The 19,867-nt window shown below is 43.3% G+C and overlaps 1 long non-coding RNA gene and 1 pseudogene across 1 annotated transcript; both read right to left on the bottom strand.

Moving 5' to 3' along the window:
- Positions 1-440: 440 nt before the first annotated feature.
- Positions 441-2,165, bottom strand: LOC141775797 (uncharacterized). The gene is made up of 2 exons (XR_012595686.1): positions 2,070-2,165; positions 441-1,969 (listed from the first exon to the last, which is right to left on the bottom strand). It is a non-coding gene; the product is annotated as an uncharacterized LOC141775797 (long non-coding RNA).
- A 1,919-nt stretch (positions 2,166-4,084) lies between these two features.
- LOC141776620 (NLR family CARD domain-containing protein 3-like) lies at positions 4,085-15,988 on the bottom strand (annotated as a pseudogene).
- Positions 15,989-19,867: the final 3,879 nt, after the last annotated feature.

Here is a 19,867-nt window from a genome sequence, read left to right as displayed (position 1 = left end):
CTCTGCCAGCCCCTGCCCCTCCATCTCCGTCGGGCACCCCTATGGGAACATTCCTGGTGTATATGGACCAGGTGGAGGTCCCTGCGCAGAGTACCCGCTGTATGCCTGCATTGGAGCTAGCTGTTGGTTTGGTAGAGTCTGTATTGTTGGCTGATATGACTGCTGTGGAGGCCCTCTCATCTGCTGTTGTTGTTTCTGAAGACAGTCACGTGCCCAGTGATCCGGGCTTTCTCAGATGAAACAACTGCCTCCTCTTGGTTGGGCATACCCCCTCCCCCTGCCTCCTCCTCCTCCTCTCCCTCTGCCTCTATTCCGGCCTCCATGATAAGGGGGCTGCTGATATGGGGCAGCTTGGTAAGGAACATGATACTGGGGTTGATACATAGCCTGTGGCGGGCCCTGCAGTGGATAAGGATTCTGTGGCGGGGCTGGAGCTGGTGTTACAATTTGAGCCATCTGGGTATCTTTCTCTTAACTCCTTCCGGAGCATGTTTTAACAGAGCTATTCTGAACAGAGGCTGCTGTGATTCTTTATCTGGGTTCACCCCCGTAGCCCCCGCCCACTCTGTCTTTGCTCTTTCTATGAACGTGCGTCCGCTCTCCCCGTTCTTTTTCTATTTCCTCTTCTAGTTCCAAAATACCACCTAACACTTGAAACAATGGTGCCATAACTTCGTTTGTATAATCACTGTCCTGTGGGGTTGGTACCGGACTAGGGGTAGGAGGAGGATAAGGAGGGGGGTTGGGATGTGGGCCAGGTGGGTACTGCTGATGGAGGGACATGTAATGTGGCGGCTGGCTAGTATGTGGGTTTGGTGGTGGGGGTGCGCTAGGACTGGGTGAGGGTTTCACTAGTGGTTTTGCTTCAGCAGTTTTTGCGTGGGTGGCTTTCGTCTGGCTGCTTAAGGCTGATAGTGCAGCCATCTGTATCACATTATATTTTACCAATTTACTTGCCAACTCGTCTTCTTTCTTCCTCAATTTCCTCCTTACAAACATATGTCCCTTTTCTTTGTCTTGTCCTGCTTGCAGCAGCTTTCTATGAACCACCTGTATTAATGCTCTCATCACTGGCATGAATTTGGCTTCACTTCCCGTGGCTGGAAAATGCCCTTCCTTCACTGTCATGTTATACCACTCATCTAGGTCTTGAGTCTCTTTATTTCTAGTCTTGGGATCAAATGTACAGATTACATTGGTCCTGACTTTAGCCAATTGCTGTCCAAATGATAAACGGGGAGGCCCACAGCCACCCCGTTCCTCACAGTCTTTGTCAAATTCTCCGTCCATTCTGTCCAGTACTATTTCACACAGGTTTATTCAGTTTATGACAGTAACTAGATTCAGAGTAAATGGGTCGCTATGCCCCTCGCTGTGATCCTACCAACATAAGCTTCTACTGGACACTCTGATGTTCCAGCGATGTTGGCCCAGTATCAACAGTAAGTTTTAATTTTCCTCTGAATACTAGTTATTAATGTACACTCATACAGGCGCTCCAAGCGCTATTTTTACTAAACTCTAACGTCCCAGACGTTACTAAAAACTAGCGCTCCAAGCGCACTACTCTAGCGCTCCAAGCGCAGCGTTCCAAACGCTTTTCTAACGTTCCAAATGCTTCTCTAACGTCCCAGACGTTACTAAAGACTAGCGCTCCAAGCGCACTACTCTAGCGCTCCAAGCGCAGTGTTCCAAACGCTTTAACAGAAAGTCTTTACTTTTGCAACATTTATCACTACAAAGGAGATTCAGCACAACAAGAGAGATAATTTAGAGTAAGCCAATATGCAGAGTTCGATACAACAGGTTCTGCTTACCTTTAAGATTTCAGGGATCCCTTTCTCTCTCTCGCCGGTCTGTCCGTCCTTTGGACACGCTTCTCAATGCCGAAGATCACGTCGGGGTCACCAATTGAAGGAACTGGCCTTCTACCTCCGAGAGGTCAAGGCCCAGTTACGTGCTGGTTAATCTTGTGTGACAAAGAGATTTTCCAAACAGACGGGTTAAAGCATAATAATACAATTTATTCCGAACAATCAATGTTGCATAAGTAAAATAAAAGAGTTTACAGATATCTGGATCCAATCAACGTGTCCCTGACAACATACAGTGCATGGGTCAGTTCGTGAAGTCTGAACCCCGAGCTATCCCTGATCCAGCCTATTCATAGTTTACACAATATTAATATTCACGAGCTTATGGCATGTGATGTTTCTGCTGCATGTCTTCTTCGTTATCTCCTTCTGACTCCTTCCTCTTCTTGACCTTGCAAAGGAAAAACAGCACCTGCTACCTCCCTTTCCTCGCAATCACTCCATTCACAACAAATCCAACAGTCAGGCTATTGCAGGTCATTGTAAGCACTTTTGTACATAATAAATCCAACAATGTCATGGTCAATGGTGTCGAAAGCAGCACTGAGATCTAGCAAGACAAGTACAGAGACAAGTCCTTTGTCCGATGCCATTAGAAGGTCATTTGTAATTTTCACTAGTGCTGTCTCTGTGCTATGGTGCACTCTAAATCCTGACTGATAATCTTCGAATAGCGATGAGCGAGGATACAAGAGAGTATCCTTCACGGAAGTCTTTTACCGACCGACACGCCCCATTACTGGATATCAGTTACTGATTGGACGCTGCTGCCGACCGGACTGATAAATAAGATTCTGGGTTATTAAATAATGAATTCACAATCACAATATCAAAAACTACAGACGCTAATAATGAATAAATAATATAAAGATATTGTGCCAGTAGAGATGGTTCCTGGTCCTCTAAGCAGGACTCAGTCCACAGTAGAAATACAGACTGCAGCTTGCACTTGTCTTTATTAGTATTTGTACAGTTCAGACATAAACAGCTGTTAAAGCTGACTGACAGCTGATCCAGCTGTGATCAGCTGCTGCCAACATCAGAAACTGACGTCGCTTCACGTGACGCTTCAGAGGAAACAACGTCTCATGTCTCTTAAATCGTATTTCCTGCAGCCGATTCCCTGGGCAAAAAGGAGCTTCCTGAACACCACTTCCTGTTATTCTGTTTGTTTACAATGAGCTCACTTCCTCCTCAGTACAGCCACCCACAATCACCACTAGGTGGTGCTATCATGCCTTGCTCAGTGCAGCTATTTACAGTCACCACTAGATGGTGCTATCATGCCCTGCTCAGTGCAGCTATTTACAGCCACCACTAGATGGTGCTATCATGCCCTGCTCAGTGCAGCTATTTACAATCACCACTAGGTGGTGCTATCATGCCCTGCCCAATGCAGCTATTTACAGTCACCACTAGATGGTGCTATCATGCCCTGCCCAATGCAGCTATTTACAGCCACCACTAGATGGTGCTATCATGCCCTGCTCAGTGCAGCTATTTACAGTCACCACTAGGTGGTGCTATCATGCCTTGCTCAGTGCAGCTATTTACAGTCACCACTAGGTGGTGCTATCATGCCCTGCCCAATGCAGCTATTTACAGTCACCACTAGATGGTGCTATCATGACCTGCTCAGTGCAGCTATTTACAGTCACTCCTTGGTGGTGCTATCATGCCCACACAGTCACAATCAACTTCACTCATATCCTAAAATATGAGATTAAGGGTAAAATGGAGGGTGAAATAAATATGCTGATTGGTGTGACATCAGCAGTAATGGAGCCATTGTACTGGACTGTAATGAGCCTGAAGAAAACCTCTTCATTTATTAATTGATCTACAATCCAACTCTCACCGATGACTTGTTTCGTTTGTGTTGGGGTTTTATTTTCTATAAACCACACAAGTTGGACTATGTTTAAATGGACTATATATATATATATATATAACTTTTATTTAACTAGGAAGTCACATTGAGATTATTAAAGCGTTTCACTTGATGTGGACCAATAAGAATTCAGAATCTCAACAAAAGAAACCGAATTGACAGGAAAGAGGACGAGGAGAAAACGGTGAAATCAGCTGGGGCACTGAGGATGGGGCACCAAGGCCACTGTGGCCGCAGGGCATACAATTTTCAGAAGGGCGTCAAGGCCAGATTGATGGGCCAAGACAGCGATGAACACCAGTGCCCTACTCATGAACCATCACACTATACTGGTGACGAGCTCCTGAGTCAGCAAACACCTTCAGTACGATATTGATGTTTAACTTACACTGTTACTCATGTCCAGGTCTCTCAGACTAGAGGACTGGGAGCGGAGAACTGAGGACAGGGCTTCACAGCTTCTCTCTAACAATGTACAGCCTCTCAATAAAAAGTCCATCCAATAATAAATATGAAGAAAGTAAGACCCCAGAGGGTCATTATTTTTCAAAAAGTTGAACACCAACCTGAGAGTTTCCAGTGTACAGTGGGGACTCTTCAGTCCAGCAGACAGCAACGTCACTCCTGAGTCCTGCAGGTTGTTGTAATTCAGGTCCAGGTCTCTCAGACTAGAGGACTGGGAGCTGAGAACTGAAGACAGAGCTTCACAGCTTCTCTCTGAGAGGTTACAGCCACTCAACCTAAAAATATTCAATAAAAAGTAAAAAACAGCTCAAAGAGTCATCATTTTCAGATAGCTGAACACCAACCTGAGAGTTTCCAGTGTACAGTGGGGACTCTTCAGTCCAGCAGACAACAGCGTCACTCCTGAATCTCGCAGCTTGTTGTTACTCAGGTCCAGGCCTCTCAGACTAGAGGACTGGGAGCTGAGAAATGAGGACAGCGCTTCACAGCTCCTCACTGAGAGGTTACAGCCACTCAGCCTGAAGAAGATTTTTAGTCAGTCAATTCACATATCAAATATAAAAAGTGAATAACAGCCTGTTGGGTACATTTTTACAAAAAGTTGAATCCTGACCTGAGAGTTTTCAGTGTGCAGTGGGAACTCTTCAGTCCAGTAGACAGCAGTTTCACTCCTGAATCCCGTAGCTTGTTGTTACTCAGGTCCAGGTCTCTCAGACTGGAGGACTGGGAGCTGAGAACTGAGGACAGAGCTTCACAGCTTCTCCCTGAGAGGTTACAGCCACTCAGCCTGAAGAAGAATCAGCAATACTTAAGAAACAATTAAAAACAATGGTTGTTGTTGTTTCTGAATAAAGAAAGACAACATTTAATGTGGATAGCTGTGTCCACGTACAGAGCTTTGTTGGAGGCTTTGACCACTGGCAGCAGCCTCAGAAGACCCTCCTCTGAAGCAGAGTATTTCTTCAGGTAAAACACGTCCAGATCTTCTCCTGATGACAGTAAGATGAAGACCAGAGCTGACCACTGAGCAGGAGACAGTTTACCTGTAGATAGTCTTCCTGATCTCAGGGACTGTTGGATCTCCTCCACCAGAGAACGATCGTTCAGTTCATTCAGACAGTGGAACAGATTGATGCTTCTTTCTGCAGAGGAATTCTCACTGATCTTGTTCTTGATGTACTCAACTGTTTTCTGATTGGTTTGTGAGCTTCTTCCTGTCTGTCTCAGCAAACCTCGTAGGAGAGTCTGATTGGTCTCTAGGGAAAGACCCAGGAGGAAGCGGAGGAACAAGTCCAAGTGTCCGTTTGGACTCTCTAGGGTCTTGTCCACAGCACTCTGGTAGAGATGTGTTGGCTCAGGTTTGTCTCTGAAGACTTTAGACAACTGGGAGGTTTTGTGTCCTTCTGCCATCGGATTGACACCAGAGTTGATGAATGTCAGATGGACATGAAGAGCAGCCAGAAACTCCTGAACACTCAGATGGACGAAGCAGAACACCTTGTCCTGGTACAGTCCTCTCTCCTCTTTAAAGATCTCTGTGAACACTCCTGAGTACACTGAGGCTGATCTGATATCGATGCCACACTCTGTCAGGTCGGATTCATAGAAGATCAGGTGGCCTTTCTGCAGCTGATCAAAAGCCAGTTTTCCCAGGGACTCAATCATCTTCCTGCTCTCTGGACTCCAGTGTGGATCTGTGTCATCTCCTCCATCATACTTGATGTTCTTCACTTTGGACTGAACCACCAGGAAGTGGATGTACATCTCAGTCAGGGTCTTGGGCAGCTCTCCTCCCTCTCTGGTCTTCAACACCTCCTCCAGAACTGTAGCAGTGATCCAGCAGAAGACCGGGATGTGGCACATGATGTGGAGGCTTTGTGATGTCATGATGTGGTAGATGATCTTTCTGGTCTGTTCCTCATCTTTCGATCTCTTCCTGAAGTACTCCTCCTTCTGTGGGTCGGTGAACCCTCTGACCTCTGTCACCATGTCAACACACTCCGGAGGGATCTGATTGGCTGCTGCAGGTCGTGTGGTTATCCAGAGACAAGCAGAGGGAAGCAGTTTCCCCCTGATGAGGTTTGTCAGCAGCACATCCACTGAGGTGGACTCTGTAACATCAGTCAGGATCTTGTTGTTGTGGAAGTCCAGAGGAAGTCGACACTCATCCAGACCGTCAAAGATGAACATAACCTGGAACTCTTCCAACTTGCAAATTCCTGCTTCTTTGGTTTCAGTTAAGAAGTCATGAACAAGTTCCACCAAGCTGTATTTCTTCTCTTTCAGCACATTCAGCTCTCTAAACATGAATGTAAATATGAACTGTATGTCCTGGTTGGCTTTGTCTTCAGCCCAGTCCAGAGTGAACTTCTGTGTTAAGACTGTTTTCTCGATGCCAGCCACTCCCTTTGTCATCACTGTTCTGATTGGTTCATCTCTTCCAGGTGAGGCTTTAAAGATGTTTTCTTTATACATACTTTATACTTTATACTTTATACTTTATTGTCAGACAGGTCTGAAATTTGTTTTGCATAACAGCAGCTCCGTTTGCAACATCACAGAAAGGACAAAGACAATAAACAAGGATACAAACATTTAAACATTCTTGTCTGATTGTTGTTTCTGGTCTGTGTGGTTTCCTGGATGCTGTTTCAATGTGTCTGACCTTGTGTTCATCATTGAGCTCTGCAGTCCCTCCCTCTGTGATGTAGAGCTCTGTGTAGATCTGATTCAGAAGGGTTGGGTTTCCTGCTTTAGCGATCCCCTCAAACACACACTGGAACTTCTTCTTCAGATTAGACTTGAGATGACGTCGACACACTGCAGCAACAGTTCCTGAATAAACAAACAAGAAATTAAATCAGTGAGTGGATCTTACAGAAGATCAGAGAATCTAAACATTTAGTTTTTCCTCCTCCATCAGATTTATCCAGCTCATCAGTGGAGGACAAACAGCCTCTAATCTGATGCAGATGTGTGGGGCATATAAACAGCAGAGTTTTAAAAGTAAACTATTCCAATGTTGTCTCCATTTCCTCTTTCCATCATGTTAAATCTGTTAAAATCCTCTTACTGCTATGCAGACTGTCAGCCAGCTCCTCCCGCTTCATTCTCTTCAGAAAGTTCAGTGTGATCTTCAGAAAAGCCTCTATGCTGCTCCTCCTCTGCTCCTCATCCTCACCGTCCACCATCTCCTCATCCTCCCTCTGACTCTCTAAGCATTCTGGGAAATCTGGACTCAGAACCTTCTGTATCTTCTTCAGCTCGTTCTTCACAAAAGTGACGATGTTGTCCTCCAGCAGCTGGAACAGAAAGATAAACTAAACATTTAATTTAAAGATCACAACATGTGATTCATCTGTCAGTCTGAAGGCCTGCTGGTCTGAACAGAGCAGCATGGAGACTGTTGGCACCTGAATGGTAGTTTAGCATTTAATCTGTGGTTGATGTAGTTAATAGTGAAATGTTTGTTTGTACATGTACACACCATAAATATGGAGTCCAGGTCTGTTTGATGCTGCTGGGCAGACTGACCACCGAGGCCCTCTGAGCTCACCTGACGAACACTGTGGAAAAAAACATCAAGTTTAAGAATATTTAAGGACTTAAATCTGCAGCTAACTAAAGGTGTTCTGAGATTACAGCAGAATGAAAGGGCAACTGTGGTAGGAGGTAGACTGGGTGTCCTACTGGCTCCCACAAGAGAAAAAGGACCTAATGTCAGGAGATGTCAGAGCTGTGTCAGAGGCAGGGACGGAAAACCTGCTGTGTAACTGTGGATGTTGGATGTAGAAACTTGGCTGGTCATCAACGAGCCATCAGCATCACATCAGAGGCTGCTGAACGATCCGGATGGTGATGGATCTGAGGGAGTTATCTATGGTGTCTGATCAAGGTGGGCTGGGTCACCTGGGAGAGGGTTTCCAATGTTGAAAGATCACATCATTGCTTATGCAATGAAGTTTACCGTTGGGTATATCTCAAAACCACAAAGCCTGGTTTAGCCAATGATGCTGTTGGGACTCACCATTCAAAATGGGGGCAAAGACAGTGAACTGCGTTTCCCAGGGTCCTTGAGTCCATAACTCCACCCATGGACTCAGTAACCATGACTACTGACCCATGACCTATTCACACCTATCTGTGAAATCCATCTAGGACAAAACCAAAGCAAGGAAAAAAGCAAGTTAGCACCAAGCTGCAAGCTCTACAGGAACAAAGGACCAGACCAGTGTCCCTCCAATCTGCACAATTGGATCTGAACACAGTCATGACATGCATCCTTTGACTGGAACCACAACTTTCCCCAGACCGGCTTCTCCATGTTCAAACGATGCAATCGCCGGTTAACAAAAAAAAACTGTTTTTTCCACTGGGTAAAGTAACTGGGCCTACCTTAGCACAGCATTAGCATAGAAATTACAGAAGTTAAGCAAGACTGTTTAATCTTGACTTCTAGGACTGTGCATGCATTGGTTTGGTTTAATGCTATTCATTGATTTTTATTGTTGTGCTATTGTTGTAGTCAGGATATTTGTGTAACTGGCTTTGCCACATCTGATGTCTTTAGTTATGCTCCACACAGACGAAATGTCTCACATGCTAACTAACTCTTTTCTAACACACCGCATTATCTGACACATATTAAGATCACATACATAAGCTGTGAAATTGGTTTAAACACAAACATACATATTCAGAGATTCTCAAACTACCACATCACACAACCCTTTGTTCTTATTGAGTACATGTGCTCCGAAAGATAAAGAGGCCATTGTATTTGATGTCCCAGTGGCCATCTTTGATTCAGCCATTCTGGTAGTTTCACATGGTCTGCTCTATTGTTTTGTAGTCTGTGCAAGATGCCATATTATCTTTGTCTTTGTTTTTCTTTATTGTTAATTTTATTGACATTGATAATTATCTTTAATATTTTCTAATAACTAGACCAGCTCCTATCTGCATCCCCAACATTAATGGTGCCCTGTGTGAGGCATAGTATTGTTGACAATATTAATTTCATCATCATTTTTGGTTAAATCACAAAATTTTGATTCCACTTCCAAACAAGCCAAACGTGTTGAAATTATACACCACTAGTCTTCCACAGGAGTAAATGCCCAACTGTATTTATAAAGATTTATACTTTAAATCCTCATAATGCGATTTTAAGTACTTGCCATTGCTGCTAATTCAACCTACTCTGTAGTAATACTTTTGGTTCAGCATTTGAATACCAGGTATTCAATGCAATCTAGTCAAGCTGTCATAAGATGCTGTTAATTCAAGTGCTACTTTAATTAAGATACATCGTGCCACTGGCTCTGTGCAACATAGAGAGCTTGCGTCTTGCTGCTACTGCCTTGCACTCCAGCCTGAGTTAAATAGCGCCTGAAATAGAGCCACAATGTGCTACCAGCCCTGTCATATACATTTTGTGTTTAGCTGTTACTGCCTTGCATTTCAATTAGTGTATGTTAAAAGTTTATAAGCAAACTTACTCGGTAAACCTGTGTTTACATTACTGGCCATTTATTTTATGCCCAATAGAGCCACTAGTTGGTGCCGTAGCTACCCCTCTTCCACAAGGAGCTACTTCCCATAGTGTAAGCCAGTACATTGTTTGTTAGGCTAGTTTACCATCCAAGCTACACTACAAGGTGTCTGCAAATGCAACACCATAGCCAACAACATTTTTTACTTTGTACTAGACAACCTGTTTAATCCCACCCCCCATTTTCTATGAACAACAATGGAGAATACCAGTGTAGAGCTTTTTATTTCTTCACTAGCACAGAGCCTAAACCCTGGCTGCCCTGAACTCAACAGCAGGTTGAGTTTCAGTGAGTGCAGGAAAGAAATAGAATCGCGACTCACTGACAGGTGTGATGCACAGACCACATCCAAAGACCCGTTGTTAAAATGCTTGCTACTTATCTTTCAGAGGCAAACCAGCCTTGCCATTCAGAGTGAAGCAGCCCTGGAAAAGGAGGTAGATTCCCTAAGAATGCAAAATGCTTGTCTCGTCCAAGAAATTCAGACAGCTAACAAGAAAATGATTCATTACTTAGAAGACCTGCATTCAGCAGAAGTAGATCTTTGCTCACAAAAAGAAAAATTGTTAGGGCTTAGATTAGAACGTCTTTCCCCACCATAGTCGTTCAGCCAATGTGATTCTACTCAGATTCACACTCCTCACTTGATGAGAGGATAACTCCCTCTCCACTCGGAAGTGAAGGATTTCCAATGACTCAAAGTCCTTGGGAATGAAGTCACCTACACTGAGGGACAGAGCTAACAGCTACCTGATTTCCCAACTCTCTGACACGGACCGTGAAGAGTCATGCAGCCACTGAGAAATGACACTTTCTACATGGACAGCAGTAGCTCTGAAAATTAAATCACCACAGAAAATAAACCGAGCAGAAGAGAGTACCGTTTTTAATGCATCACGTCTACGTGACACTTGATCCAGGTAATAAGGTCGGTATCGGTGCTGATACCTTTCCTTCAGATCGGATCAGCCCTGGTGTTCATAGTTCATTAATCTGTTCACACAGTTTATTAATCATGATATCAATATTATCACCTTTGGATCAGCCGCTTACGTTTTGAAGTTAACTCAAAACAGTCTTTTTCAAAGACAAAACACATATTGATTCAGTTTAACATGTTGAGCCTAATTTGCTTTATAACACTGAATTGTTTGACAGGTGACTGTACAGGTATAGACTGTGATGTTACTGCTGAAACAATCTATTGTTGAGTCCTACAACAGACTATAAAGCTCTGGACCAAGACCTGATTCTTTTTATCAAGAGTGTCAGAAAACAAAGTTCAGTTTTTAATTATTACCTTCCATCAGCAGCTTGTCCAGCTTTAAAGGTGATAGGGTGATACATAGACCTGTCACTCTTCATGGACACATAGCTGGGTTCCGGTCCAGATTCAGGAGAGGCTGGTCTCTGCTGCTGGATCCTGATACAAACAAACAACTAACTAGTGAAAAAATGGAAAAAATAAAATACCTTTGACCACATTCGGTTCAGATATCAAAACTAATATTAAAATAAAACTTCTGGTTTCAGTTATTTTTAAGTTTCTGACAAATGTTCATCATTGAAGACAAACGGACTCAACAGAGAGTCTACATCAGATTCAGATTTGATGAAATCAAATCAGATCGAGGGTTCGACAGTAACAAGGACCTGATGGCCCGTGGCCATAAAAACTTGCTCTGTGGCCACCAAGTTGTACCAGATCTCTCTTGAGAATGAGACTGCGTGTCTCAATGAGATCACGGTGTTACCGTGTGCTGACTGAATGTGACGCGAGCGTCAGGGACAAAATTTGTTTGATTGCATTGTTTTCTATTGGAATGAACTAACTGGACGCGAGCACCATTTTGAGCAGAACTTTAGTCGGACGCCCTGTTTCTATTTATTCCTGCAGCTTGCTTTGAAAGGGCCACAATAGGCCATTTTCACACCAGGCCATTTTGATATGTAATTGCAAGGTTAACACAGGTGTAATGATGAAATTAAAAGAGATTTGACAGGAGATTCAGATTTGATACAATAAAATAAAATCCTGAGTCCCAGGAATAACATACCGAGACACACCTGATCATTTTGTTTTAAATGTTATTACAATAATTCAAAAGTTGAAATAATTTTTTTTTTTGTACATTTGTTAACTGTTACTCAGTTTAAACATAAAAGTGGAATTAAATGTGATGAAGAGTATGTATGACTTGTTTAGGACCAGTGCCTGAACTGGACCAAAAAAGGTGCCAGTACCCTAATTCAGCAGTTGCATGACATGATCATCACATGTATCTTGATATATTTTTATTAATACGTATATCTTGGTAAAATATCCCACTTCAAATGTATTTTTGAATGCCTTTCATTCATTTAATTAGGCCTACATATGACATACATTTCCACTGTCTGTAAATGTTTATCTGGTTAATACAAACTTTTTTATGTCGATATTGATACAAATCAAATTGTGCACACATATAATAGGTTATTGCATATATGCTACAATAAAACCAACTTAAAATATGACATCTGTTGACCTACATATTAAACTGGATGATGAGAGGGCGTACAACGATCAACTCGTTAATTCACAGAATTCATACAATAAACATTTTAGTTATTTAGTTATTGAATATTAACTTGTGTGTTTGAACATGAATGTGATTAAATAATGAAGAGAAATCTTTGATAGATGACTCGGTGGTGATGAAATGTAATGGCTCTCCCCTGTATGTCAGTACATTAGCTGTTATTAATAATAAACATATCAGCATCTGGCTGTGTTACGACCCCGAGGTCGTCTGAACATGTATTTCTGTATTCTGTGTATGTGCTGTAATGTGCTCTGTGCTGGGTCCTTTTGTTTTCTCTCTCTCTCTCTCTGAGATGTGTATGTGTGTGTGTGTGTGTGTGTGTGTGTGTGTGTGTGCGTGTGATGAGCTGCAGGTAAGCTTGGCAAGGTGGCTGATAGGGTGTAGGTGTGTAGATTGATCCAGGGAGCTGATTGGGTCCAGCCTCAAGACACCGATTCAAAAGGCCGGTTTCCCTCAGTCCCAGCTGGCTCTCCTTTCTCAACTGCCACCAGGACGGCCAGCAAGAAAAAACAGCGAATTGTAATGACATTTGCAAACAAATAATACAGGCCAGAGGCCTGAGGCCTGTACTCTGAAGCTAGTTCAACATACCCAGGGTATCTTCTCGTTATCTGGCTTCACAAACCCTAACAACCGAGATCCCGCTAAGCGGTCCTGCGAAGCTGGTTATCAACTCGGTAACTCAGGGTTTCTCTGTCTGGCTACAAGCGCGTTCACATGAACAGGGAGGTGTTTGCAGCATCTGACCAATCACAAACATGGACAAGTCTACTAATGGGCTGAGAGACAGGCTGAGCGGCACATTTAACAAAGGAAGAAACTATATTAGACCAATACGAAGAAGTTAAACACTTAATCCAGACTAAAAGTAACACAGCTGAAGCTGCCAAATGCAGGAAGGACAGCTGGCAAAAGAAAAAACTCCTGATGTGTGAATGTGTAAATTAACAGATTTATTAATTTAACGGAACGCTCAAAAGTCAGATATAGTTGTCTAAATATAAATAACTTTTAGGAGTGTAATCGATGAATAGGTTACACTTATCTTTACCCTGTGATTAAAAGGTGGCATCTATGACTATTTAAACCTCGTTTCAGCTGCGCCCCCCCCCTCTCTGACGGTGTGAAACGGACTCAAGAAAGTAAACAAAATAAATATAAAAACATAATTCAAAGCGGTAAACCCTCAGCATAAATCCAGCTGTCCTTCCTACATTTGTCAGTTTAAACTGTTGTTTTTAGCCCTGAATTATGACTTAAACGTTTTCATATGTGTGTAATATTATCATATAATCACCGCACTGATCTCTGATTGGTCAGTAGGCGGTGCTTTCATACGAGTTGATCTCTTATCTGGAACATAACCTGCTCCAGAGCAGGTTAGCCGTTCAGCATGAGTTACCATGGAGATGTACCCCGGTAAGAAGTGAACCAGCTTCGTAGGACGGAAAACCCAGAGTTAACCCTGAAGTTACTCCGCTAACGCCAAATCCTGCTTCGTAGTACAGGCCTCTGGTTTGGTAGGGGTAGGAAGCCTTTTGTTTAACCCTTTTTCTCCTGTTTTTCAGTAGGAGTTAGCATAGTATTTGTCTTCTGTTTCCTTTCTTTTAAGTAGGTAAGTTTAGGTTGTTGAGCTGTGTTTTGTTTATTATTTTGCTATAGCCTACTGTTACATCCACTAGGTGGAACAATAACTGAACAACAACCAAAGATTAGACAGAGTCAAAGTGAATTGCAAAATTAAAGGTGTTTATTAAAGAAAACTAAAGGTTGTCAAATGTGGTGGAGGTAGGGACAAAATGGTTGTGCCAAATAATCAAAATCAATAAATCAAAACCAGGCCTAACTAAGTCTCTGCCTTCTTTAGAAACAACATAAACAAAAGGCTGACTAAATTATCTAAAAAACAGCAGTGTACAAAACATACAGGGGTTGGCACCAACCAATAAATCTAGTGTTTCTAGACATGAACAGACTACGTGAAAAAGGTGTACAGGGTACCCCCAACTTACCTATGCCCTCTACCTCCTTACCACAAACCGTATCTTTTAATTTCACGCTAGAACCAGATGTCTGCACAAGTCAAATACATTAGTAGAAATGAATCAGAGAGAGAGAGAGGCAGCCCAGAGTGTGCTTCTTTTGAAATCAATCAGCAGCTGAACAACTTTACACAGGTGGACTCCAATCACCTCCATTATCACTCAGTCCTGGAAGCACCTGCAAGACAAGGGGGAGGGGCAGAGCAGAGCAGGAGAAAGGCTCTGCAGGCCTGTCTGGCCCTGCAGGCACGTAACACCTACTCTGAAGATGAGTAAATAAACTTTTAAAGGGCTGCAAATTCCTCATTGCTGGTTGTCTTTGGGTGTTTGGGAGTGGGGAGCCTCATTATTCATGTTTCGACAGGGTTTCCCCTAGGCCTGGTCTTAACATGAATTTGGGGCTCTTCCGTCCGTTTTTTTTTTCTCTCCTGTATGCGATTTGTGTTTTTGGATAGTTGTGGCAGGTAACGTATATGTGCAGTTTCTGGTTGCCAGTTTTCTTCTGTGTGTAGGAACTATGCAGTTTAAAACGGATGATTTTACCGCTGATCCCTCTGTTAAAAAATTAGACAAGTGTAAAAAAGCAGATTTGTTAATTATTGCTGATTTCTTTAGGTACTTTTAAATGCCAACAAAGCTGATCTAAAGCGAATCCTCAGTGAAAAACTAGGGGAGGAGGGTGTGTTTCCGGAGCCTGCCGAGGCTGCCATTGAAAATGTGGAGGGCAAAGAGATATTGCCTCCCCTGCCTCACATAGATCCTCTCCTGCAATGTGGCATGAGTGCTGAAAAGCTCCAGTTGGTGCTCCGCATTAAGGAGGTGGAGGTGAGAAACAAAGAGTTGGAGCGGGAGGCAATGCACCTGCGGGTGTGAGCCCTGGAACTGGAGCGGGCACCTCCCCCTGCATTTGCCTCCACCAATCAAGCAACATCATCTACTCCTTCCCCTCGGGATAGCTTTGACTTCAGCAGACATGTGACACTTGTTCCTCCATTCAGAGAAACGGAGGTTGATTCATATTTTTGTGCATTTGAGCGTATTGCATCTGCTTTGCGCTGGTCAAAAGAGATGTGGTCTGTATTGTTAATGAGTAAACTAGTGGGTTGAGCACTGGAAGTATGTAATAGTCTTTCTCTAGAACAAAGTCTAGATTATGAGACTGTTAAAACCACTGTTCTCCGTGTCTATGAACTAGTTCCTGAGGCTTATCGGCAGAAATTTAGAAATTGTAGGAGAACTGGCAACCAGACCTATGGTGAGTTTGCACATGAAAAGAGCACCTTACATGAGGGCGTGGTACACAGCACATTTGCGTCATTTTAGCTGAATTGTTAGGGCACATGGGTTTTGTATGGCCTTCTAGTCCACAGAGATAACAGATTGTCTTTTTCCCAGTAGGTTTAAATGGTCTGCTAGCTGGCTGGTTCTCCCACATGGGGGTCTTACCCCCTTGATTGTACTGTTGGGCTGGTCTGTGGCTGTCCTTTGTGCTCCATGTGTTGTAGCAGTTGTAGCTCCATGATTGTCCTTTCTTCCGGGCAGCCACAAAGACATCAGCCAGCTTAGCAGCCTCCATTGTCGAACCTGGGTCATGCTCTTGGATCCAAACCTGGAGCTCAGGGGACAGCATTTTTAAATATTGTTCCAATATGATCATTTCACCAATTTCTTGGATAGTTTTACCTTTTGGCTGGATCCACTTTCCATAAAGCTCCTTGAGCCTTGCATACAACTCCTTGGGGCTCTCATCAGGGTTGACCTCTAGGGAGCGGAACCTTTGCCTGTAGGTCTCAGGGTTAATGTCATATTTAGACAGAATGGCAGATTTTACATGGTCATAGTCAAGAGAGTCATCAATGTCCATATGCACATATGCACCTCTAGCTTTGCCTGTCAGCAATGGTATTAAGTGAAAAACCCAGTCTGATTTCTGCCACCGGCATGCTACAGCAATGCGCTCAAATGCAACAAGAAAATGTTCAATGTCATCATTATCATTTAATCTTTCCAACCTGGGCACATGGTGTGCACAAAGCTCACCTGCTGAGGCCCTGTCTTGATTGGCAGTCATGGTGATTGGTTGTTGGGGACTGGGCTCAGCTTTGGCCTGAGAATAGTGTACGGGGGATGGGCCATCAGCTTCCTCAGAGTCTGCTATCGAAGCATTTGGTAGTGGAGGTGTTTGGGCCTGAACTTCTAGCTGCAAAAGCTGAAACTGCTGTTGGAGTGCTTGAAAACGCTGTTCCTGTCTTGCAGCTACCTCATCTTGCTTAGCCACACGGGCCTCCTGCTGCCCCATATGAGCCTGAAGAATGGCAACCACGTCCGACAAGGTTGGCTCCTTACCTTCAGCCTCAGTGTCTTCTATCCCTCCAGAAGCTCCATTTTCTTCCTCCTCACCATTTTGCGTCTCCTGGACATTTCTTTGGCTCGCAGGTTTCCTCCCCCTCTTTCCTCCATGAGGCATTCTCCTTTTCCTTTTTCCCAAAAAAAAAATCAAAAAGAACCACAAAAAACAACAAAAAAAAATCCTGTGACCTCCACTGGCTGATCCCACCACTGCCACCAATTGTAAGGGACCAAGCAGTGAAGCAACGAGGAAACAGGAGTTGTGAAATAATTTGGGCTTTTTATTCAGCCAAAAAAATAACAAAACATTATTAACCAATAATTGAATACCTAGGTCTAACAAAAAAGAGGTTAAAGTAATATAACAATACTTATTCCCACTATTAAACCAGATGTTAACTGAACAAAACTAACCCCCAAACAATGAACCATGAGGGCAGATATATATAGGGCTTAGCCAAACCAAAATAGAACACAAAGGGGTAAACAAGATGGACACCAAATATAAGTGGCAGTAGGCAACAATATTTTGGCATAATTTGGCAAAAATTCCATAATAACCTTTCAGCATATTGTAATTCAAGTGATCTGAGAGAAAACTACACCTCTGCACCTCCTCATGGCTCTGTTTACAGGCTTTAGAAAATCTTGCCCGTGACGGCAGACTTTGACCAATCACAGGGCATTTCAGAGAGAGCGTTCCTATTGGCTGTTCCACAAAAGGAGATGCGCGTTCACGTCTGGTCTCTGCAGATAGTGAAAGACTCGGTCAATGGCGGAACAACCTACTGAAAAGCTTGCTCTTCCAGCATTGGCAGCAACTGCCTACACCTCAAAACAACCCAAAAAAAGAAAGACAGACTTTCAAAAAGACAGTCCAAAAGAGAGTCCGACAATAAGCGGAATAAAACGCGTGTCAATATCGGCGAAGCATTTCAGCGGTGGAGAAATCTCCGGGACAGCATCGGCCTCACGTTGGACTCCGAGCTTGCAGTTCTTCTCCTGGACAGGTAAGCTACTAACTTCGTTTTCCTGTAATATCTAAATGTTTTGTACTGATTTGTTTGTAGGTAGCTTTACCGTGAAAGCAGGCGATGAGTAGCCAGGTTGAATGTACGTTAGCCTTCTGCTAACCGTAGCCCGAGGCTTGCTGCGGCTAATTCAAGTCCATGTTTATGTTTATGTAGCTACTGTAGCTGGATCCTTGAATCACAGTCTGTCATCTCAAAGGGCTTTATAGACCCATAAGTTTACTAAGAGAAATAACGGACGGTAATTCCCATAGAATTGCCGCTATATAACGACACATCACAGTCAGTAGTACTCGATACAGTAACCTGTGTGAGTAGTGTTACTCATACAGTAACGTTACTCATACAGTAACCTGTATGAGTAGCGTTACTCATACAGTAGTGTTACTCATACAGTAACCTGTATGAGTAGCGTTACTCATACAGGTTACTAATTATGGTAGCATATGAGTTATATCCTGCATTCTTGGTGGTTATATTCTGGTCTCAGAGTTTGTGATGAGCAGTAATGTGATCTTATTCTCTTATTATTTCATTGTGCTTAGTATGACATCACTTGATTTGAATGCTGACCGCATCAATGTAGAGGAGTTCAACGACATTCAGAATTCCATGTAAGTTTATCTGTTTTTGAATTTCCTCTTTATATTTTGAGCATGTGCCCCTTTGTATATTGGTGCAAGATAATATTACTAAATAATTTGATCCTGTCTATAGCATTGACTGGGCAGATGACACCTTGTGCCACGCTGAAGAGACAGAGTCTGTCTCATCTTTGGAGGAGGAGGAGGAGACCAGGGAAGTCGACAGTGATGCTGATTACATCTTCCCTTTGTGTGTCCGGTAAGTCACTGTGGTGTGTGTAATTATCTATCCATCCATTTTCTTTTTTTTTTGTGTCACGGGAGGGGCCTATAGCTTATGTTCACATTCAGTGAGTGCAAGGAATGTGATTACATAACAGGTGTCCTACATGTCTGAAATTATGTATCCATTTCACAGTGCTTTTTTTGTGATTCATAATATTTTCCCAACAGAACTGGTGGTGCCCTCCCCTCTACGAGCATTCGCTTGGATGCACTTCCAGCCATAAGTATGGAGGACACTGTGCATGACTCTTCAGACGTCGGTCCCACTCTCACAGATGCACCTGAGATGCCAGAAAAGCTCCAGCCCCAGAGAGAAGATGAGGTCATTGGCCAGCCAGCTTCTATTGCCTATCATCTAAACTTGAAGCTGCTGGCTGAGTACCTTCTGCTGCCCATCCCCATGTGTACCGCCAAGGACCCTGTTACCAATGCAGCGTGCCAGGCCCATGGACCCTTTCAGGTGACGGTCAAATCCAGGGCCACAGCTGCCATCATTGAGTGGGTGAGTATTTATTTTACAGTATTGATATTATGTTGTCTTTTAAAATGTTTTAACAATGTAAGCAGCAAATCGTAATTGCTGCATCACAAACTGTTACAAACTGCCTTGGTGGGAATTGGGCAAGGCTGTGAAGAATCTTGTACATTGAGCTGACACCAGCCAGGAACAGCCATTTTTGGAAAATATATGTACTTCATGACTTTGGAGTGTGTGGTACTTTTTGCCCATATTATGTGTTGTATAGTGCAAAATATATGCAGCACCGCACTAAGCTTTGATATGCACAATAAAACCCATTTTGCTTTCTGTCACTCTTCTTTTTTTTCTAGACGTTTCCCTTTGGTCATATTGTGTGGCGTTCGAGTTCACAGTCCGCTCTCAAGTATGGGATGCTGATAGGGGACTTCATGTTGGCTGTCAATATCCTCCTCTCTGGAAACAACTATGCGAAAGTGGCATTACTGTTCAAATTTATGAACATGGGGATGGTGGGAAGGTCCACATTTTTCAAAATACAGGACACCTACTGTGTGGACACCATAAAACAGTTCTGGGAAGAAAAGCGAGGATTAGTTATTTCCCAGCTAAAGCCCAAAGCCAGTGTCGTGGCCCTGGGTAAGTTCTATTTTGACATAGATTTGTGGATATGATACTGACAAATACCGGTTGTTGTACAACCGGAAGTGGTCAGTATCATATCCACT

The sequence above is a fragment of the Sebastes fasciatus genome, chromosome 1, assembly GCF_043250625.1.
Source record: "Sebastes fasciatus isolate fSebFas1 chromosome 1, fSebFas1.pri, whole genome shotgun sequence".
NCBI classification, from domain to species: Eukaryota; Metazoa; Chordata; class Actinopteri; order Perciformes; family Sebastidae; genus Sebastes; species Sebastes fasciatus.
Note: the sequence above shows the minus strand (reverse complement) of the source record. Positions and strands in the feature narration are given on the sequence as shown.